Source organism: Alligator sinensis, unplaced genomic scaffold, assembly GCF_000455745.1.
Source record: "Alligator sinensis unplaced genomic scaffold, ASM45574v1 scaffold203_1, whole genome shotgun sequence".
NCBI classification, from domain to species: Eukaryota; Metazoa; Chordata; order Crocodylia; family Alligatoridae; genus Alligator; species Alligator sinensis.
The window spans coordinates 2,070,744-2,077,510 of NW_005841949.1; the positions used below are offsets into that span (position 1 = coordinate 2,070,744).

The 6,767-nt window shown below is 46.4% G+C and overlaps 1 protein-coding gene across 1 annotated transcript in view; it reads right to left on the minus strand.

The window, feature by feature from the left end:
- The window catches only part of HYDIN (HYDIN, axonemal central pair apparatus protein), a 438,260-nt gene that overhangs the window by 423,024 nt on the left and 8,469 nt on the right, over positions 1-6,767 (minus strand). The window contains 1 exon segment of the mRNA XM_025199799.1: positions 2,681-2,744. The gene's annotated coding sequence lies outside the window, so the exon portion shown is untranslated.

Genomic DNA, 6,767 nt, shown 5'->3' on the forward strand with positions numbered 1-6,767 from the left:
AGGCCCCCCCAAAGCGCGGGGGGGGGGGGGGGGAGAGGAGCATGGAACAGAGCAGGAAGGTGCCTAGATGAAAACAAACAGAAGGCTGAAATCATGGACTGACACCGAATGAGAGATGATAGGTAGGAAAAGGATACGCTGTGAAGGAATTTAAAAGCAAAGACAAGTAGAACAGGGGAAACCCTTGTTAAGAGGCACAGAGGGACAACACAGCCAAACCAACAGACTAGGAAAGTGTTCTTTGCAGCAATGTTTTGGAAAGTTAACATCCAGGCAAGGTCACATCTGTCAAGACCAGCAAACAGGATGTTAAACTAATTAAGACATCAGATGATGATAACTTGGGAAAAAAAGTTTTAGCTGCATAGATGAAAAGGAGATGCTGTATCTTAGAGCTGTTATGCAGAAAGGATCTGTAAGACTTAGACATAGCCTGGGTATGAGGCCCAGACTGATGGCCAAGTCAAAGTTGAAGCCAAGATTAGGAACCTGACTGACAGACAGGACCCTGTTTTCATCCCCAGAGCAAGCGAAGGGATAGCAGGGAGGGTTTGTCAGGGAAGATTAAGAGCTCTCTTTTAGCTTTGCTGGGCTGGAGCTGATGACTACAAATCCACAAGGAGATGTCAAAGAGATAAGCTAAGATTTTAGTTTGGACAGATGGAGCCAAGTCTGGAGTGCAGAGGAAGATCTGCAAATTATCCACGTGGACAGGGTAGTTGACTTAATGTTTGTGAATGTGTTTATGCTGCCCTGGGTATAGATCTGGCACAGGCAACATCACCTTGGAGAACAGCAGATTCCAGGATTCTGCCTTCTTGTCTGGTCCAGTGGCTGTGCACTGATGATCCTTAGCTGATGCAAAGGCACAACTTAGTCCTAAATAGGAACACAGCGTTCAATCCAGTAAGGAGCTGAGCATACGCTGACTGCACTGGGGCTGGGAATACAGGACACACAGCACCTTAAAGGGCTGCATGCACATTTTAATCAATAATGAAGACTGTCCTAGTCTGTGTCTCAGCTCAGCACCCGCGATGATGAATGAGTGCACTGTATAAACTCTGATAGATAAATAGGCTACACTGATACTCCAGAAATGGATTATGATGTTTTTAGCGCATCCCTTCATATTCATTACATGAATGCATTTGGGAACTGCAGCTTCAGGATTTATATACCTTAAAGCCATGTCTTACAGGCAGAGGGTCAGCCTGGTGGGAGATCTAATGCTCCAAGCTGAAAAAACAAGCATTTTTAAATGAATAAACCCTGAAGTCTCTATGGCAATGGTTTATATTAATCTGGATTTAGAAGGTTTATAATGGGGCCTCAAGAATAAATGGATTATTTGTTCCAATTTTCTAACTGTAACTTGCTTCGCTTTTTCTATAATCCCCATTCATCATCTCCGTGATATTTATTTATTCTCTCCATACAAGGAGGGCCTCCCCATCCCCCAGTCCTGCTCTGGACTCCTGCTTTCTTTCATAGCCAGGAGGCTCCTTCTTCTCATTGTTTGTTACAGTAGGGGCAGGTGTGCCACAATTTAGTCCTACACCCCCGAGTGCCACTCCAATCTCCTCCTTTCCCCGCTTGATCTGTTGCTCTGTCGTCTGCTCCCTGCTTTATATGCTGCTGTGCTGCATGTCTCCTCCCTGATCTGCCACATGCCACATAGAGGCTATCCATGCTCTTGTGGCACACATGCTGCAGGTTACCCACCACAGGTTTATTATACAAGATTCCTTCTCAGCCTGGGGAAGAACAAAGCAGGATTTGGAAATCCAGCCCTCATCTCTCTTGGGACGTGAGGAAGAGTATTAAACATCAGGTCACCAGAGAACCTGTTTTTAAACATGCACTCTCTACACCGATCACTACAACTGAGCCACAGGACCCAACTACAATTAAAAATTGCAGTGTGGTTGAAACCCTAGGCTGTACCAGACTCTAGTCCGAGTACTGACACAGTATGATCCTGCCCAGACTACAACTTTCAGTCAAGTAGTTACTGTAGTTCAGACAAGGCCTGACTCTCCTTTTCCTTTGACAGACACTACCTTAGGATGGGCAATCCAGCCTCCTTCTGGACCTCTCTGCCACTTCTCAAATCCTGGATTGACTTTTCTGGAGGCTCTGCTCCCTGAGGGAACTTTTTAGGTCTACCTCTGTGATGTCTGAATTCCTGCTAGCAGTTTTCATTTACTAGATGGCAATGGGGGCAAGCAGCCCTCCCCTCGTTTTCTTGGTTCTGCTCAACTGCTGGTTAGTAGCAACAGAAAGCTGTTGCCTTCCAACCGACTCTGGGTGCCCGGGTTAGAACATGGAACACAGACGGGATTTTGAAAAAGGCACTGGCAGCAGCAGTCACTGCTAGACAGCCTCTCCTTGTGTGTAACTCCATTGTGTGGTACCCTGTCTCAATCTGTCCCCATAAATAGCTAGGCCAGATCAATTAAACTAAACTGCAAAGCATACAAGTCTATCCTACTTTCCTCTGGTTTGCAAAATATACAGGGGTATTCCCAGTTTACCATCTCTCCCTTATGACCACCTCTCCTGGCCTCCTAAGCAGTACACAATGCTTAGACATTTCAGCACCCTGATCAAACCCAAGGAGCAGGCAAGCAGAGCTAGGGATAAAGGCAGGCAATCACAACTGATGACAAGCAACTACCTTGAATTGATGATGATGGGTCACTCAGTGAAGAAACAGGGATTTCATCATGTTTACCGTCTTCCTGTAGGAATCAGAATTGTTTTCAAGTATTTACATGCTTGTTGGTTTGTTTAATTTTAAACTACAATAAATGCTGGACTTTTAAATACAATTATAATAGTTGCTAGGAAAGTTAAATGAGCAGTTGCACTAATTAAAGCTTTAGTTATTTATTTTTAAAATGTTAAGATGTGTCAGAGCTTGCTCCATATATCATTATCAACAAACAGGATGCTCTGAGGTTTAAGCAATTAATATTTGCTTGGGTGATCTGCTGCTGTGGTTTATGATGCCACCAAGATCCCTTGACTGTTCCCCTGTAAATCACGGAAGCTCATCTATTTTTTTAAACATTTCACTGTGAAATGAGTGATTGCAGCAGTATTCCAGAGAACATCTTACAGTGGCATTTGTTAAATGTTCCAGGAATATCAGATAAATTAATTCAGTAACTGCAGCCAAGCTAATTATTTCTTTGCTTACAAGAAAGTTTCCACATTCCACAAACTAGGATCCAACTTCTCTTTCACACAAGCAGTGAGAACACTGATCATCTCAATGCAGAAAGCAGAGCAGGCTCATACTCTCGACTGCAGCACTACAGTTCTGGAAATGCCTTTGGGGATTGCTTCTTTTGTTGTTTCATATGGTGAATGCCCACTTGGTGAATTTGCTCCAATTAACAACACACACAAAATCAGCCAAGGGCACCCAACTTCACAGGCTTGTCTTGGATGCCAAAGAGTTTACAGCATTCTCAATCTGGCATATGTTATAAACAAATGCTCCTAATGAGACTCTCAGCAACTGGGAACCAAATTATTGCATCTGTTAGCGAGGGAACCTGGACCAGTTGGTTAAAAAACTGAGGCTCATTATTTGAGGGTTCACAATCTAATCAGGAAGGGTTCAAGTCTTTGAGAAAAAAAAAAAAAAAGAGTCTGCTTGTATACCCAGCCAACTGATTCAGCAAGAAACCAGCCAGATTGCAGGAAGCCATTTTAAAAATGTGTTTCTTGCATGGCAGCCAGCCACACAGCTGAGTGGGAAAGGAAACCTCAGGCAAATAAATGGCCTGTGCCACCCTGTGCATGGCACCCCTGAATGCTTCAATAAACTGATTCTGAGATACTGAGCACCCACAGAAACCACTGAATCAGACAAACTTGGTGTCTAACATCTGGGAGGCTCTGAGCCTTGGTTAGCCTCTGGAGTTAAGGAGCCAGATAAAGTACCTTCCCCTTCACAAACACAGAGCTACCATATTTTTGGCAGATGCATATGATGTGCTTTGGCTATGAGAACTGGTCTCATCCTGAGGGACTGGGAGCAGGAGTGAGTAGAGGCAGGTGTCAACTCCTCAGTAGCAGTTGGGGGAGCCAGAGGAACTCAGTGCTAGTGGCATGGGTTGAGAGTTCAAGGATCAGGGAAACTGAAGGAAGCCTGGGGCAACCTCAGGTATGGGTTGGTTGGGGCAGTGAACCTGCACGGACTGAGCCAGGCTGCTCCAGAAACTCCCATCCTGTCTCCGATCCACTTCAACTCCTTCAGCCTCCCCACACCTCTGCTGTGCTGGCAAGACACTGGGGCAACCAAATACAGTTGCTCTGCTGCCTTGCAATTTCAAGAAGAGCATCAAGAAGCACCTTGGCTGTTACAGTTCTACTGTTACAGTAGCCTCTGGTGAGCAGGAGAAGAAGCTTGTGGATACCTAACATCCTAGCAGAGCTGCTGGGAGGCAGGATGCCAAGTACCTGAGCATCTGTGAGATAAGTTAGGTGAGTGGGCAGCTGGAGTCTGCAGCCTATATTTAGAGTATCTCACCTGCCCCTACTGCACCAGAGCTTCTGTTCTTCTGGATGCACTGCAGAGATCTAAGCTCTACCTTTGACAGTGACTGACTGATAGGCCTGTGCGAAGCAGCTAGTATTCGCTTCGAATTCGGCCAATGCGGGGGACAGTGATTCGATTCGGTGACTTGAATCACTGTCCCAAATTGATTCAGCCAAATCATCCAGGCCCATCCCCCGCTCACTCTCCCAGCCTGGCAATGGCTGCCCTGCCCCCCCAGCTCCCAGTACTTTGGAAAAAAAAAAAAAAAAAAAAAACCTTGCACTCACCAGGTGCTGCCAAATGGGGGCGCGATCCCCACTGCCCCATGCTGCATGGAGGGCTCTGCATGAGCCCCCTGACCCTTGCCATTATCTCAGTGCCCCCCACCCCAATGGCTGCCCTGCCCACCCCAGCTCCGGCCCTTTAAGGAAAAAAAAACAAAAAACCTCCTCGACTCATGGTTCCTGCCCAGCGGGGGGTAATCCCCACTGCCTAGTGCCATGTGGGGGACTCTTCCATGAGCCCCCTGAAGCCCCGAGGCCACTGCAGGAGCTGGTGAGTTCGGGGGGTTTGGGGGTTTTTTTGCTTAAAGAGCCAGATCTGGGGTGGGCGGGGCAGTGATAGGGAGGGTGAGGGGAGAGGAGACAGAGGTTGGGGGGCTCCTGCAGAGCCCCCCATGCAGCATGGTGGGGGGCAGCACCCGGTGAGTAGGGGCTTTTAAACAAAAAAAAAAAAAAAGGGCTGGGAGCTGGGGCAGGCAGGGCAGCAATGGTGGGGGGGATCCCCCCCCCAGGTCCCCTCCCCCCTCCCGCAACCTCTCCTCACCCAGACTCTACTTACTGGCGCGAAGTCCAGGTCCAGGTCCAGCTCCCTGCTGCAGCAGGCAAGGACTGCCCAAATCACCAAAGTTCTCCAAATCTTTTCCGAAGATTTGGAGAGTTTCGAATCAATTCGGACCTTTTTATTGGTCCCTTGATTCAATTTGGATTTGGAGATCCAGCCACGGAATGGGGCTGAATCTCCTCCGAATTGAATCAGCACCTGAAGCTTCGCACAGCCCTACTGAATGAAGTATAGCTCCCTTTCATCTGTACTTAGTGGCACCAAGCTGCGCATACAGTAAACAAACTTACCAGCGGGAGAACTACCTAGGCTCTATAACCCAGAGCAAGCTCCAGCAAGGAAAACAAACTGGGAAGGGGAAAGAAGTAAGTCCAAAGCACAAAAGCATGCTACATTTCCAAGCTGCTGTTCCCCTTCAGTGACTCAATAATCAACTGTGCCTCAAACACAAAGCCAGCAGGTTCAGCCAATTAGAGTGACTTGACTTAGTGCTCCCTCTGATCAGTGCTTGGTTTTGCTTCCCTGTCCCAGCTGAGGGAGAAATACATCTGACCAGCGACTGTGGGAGAAGAATATTTCAATACAGAACCAACCATACCCTCAGCAAAGGCAGGGAGGAAAATCTTCCTGTAAATCTTGAATGTACTTGACAGCCCTGCACATAGGGACACAGACACAAACCAAGACATGCAAAGAAATAGTGGTGCAAAGTAAACATTAAAGTAACATTAGTTCATTGGACTAAACAAATCACCTCTGTTTAAGGATTCAACATATGCACTCCGACTAACTTCAAATAATAGACCCGAGATCAAATCTAATCCATGCAGGACTGTGGCAAATGTCATTCCCCCCTGCCCTTAAGAGCATGCATGCTCAAGATAAAGGCTAAATGTACTCCAGTCATATGCTCTGCTTCACTGTTGCTATTTAATCTACTGATAACATACACTTCAGCCTTGATTTCCTCCCCAAGCTTCTTCAGTGCAGGATGACAGCAAATGATACTAGATTTGCTTTGAACAGAAATAGTGGTGCAAAGAAAACATTAAAGTGGCATCAGTTCCCTCCATCTCAGAAATGGAAAGGTGGGGAGAACCTAACTTTTTTATATCTTGGTTGAATCAACCCATTAGCATGGGTCACCAGAAATTCCTCTGCCCCTTCAGGCTGGGTTCTAGTTCCTCCAATAAGGCTGTAACCCTGTAAAGAACCATGCAGCATTCTTGAAACTGCCAATTTGTGATTGAGGGAGAAAGCAAAGATCTAATTTAAATCAGGGACAGTTAGCCAGTTAAAGGAGTGTTCAGTCTATGTTAGAAAAGAAATCTTCTGAGCTATGGATTTAACTTCTTGTTGTCACACTCTT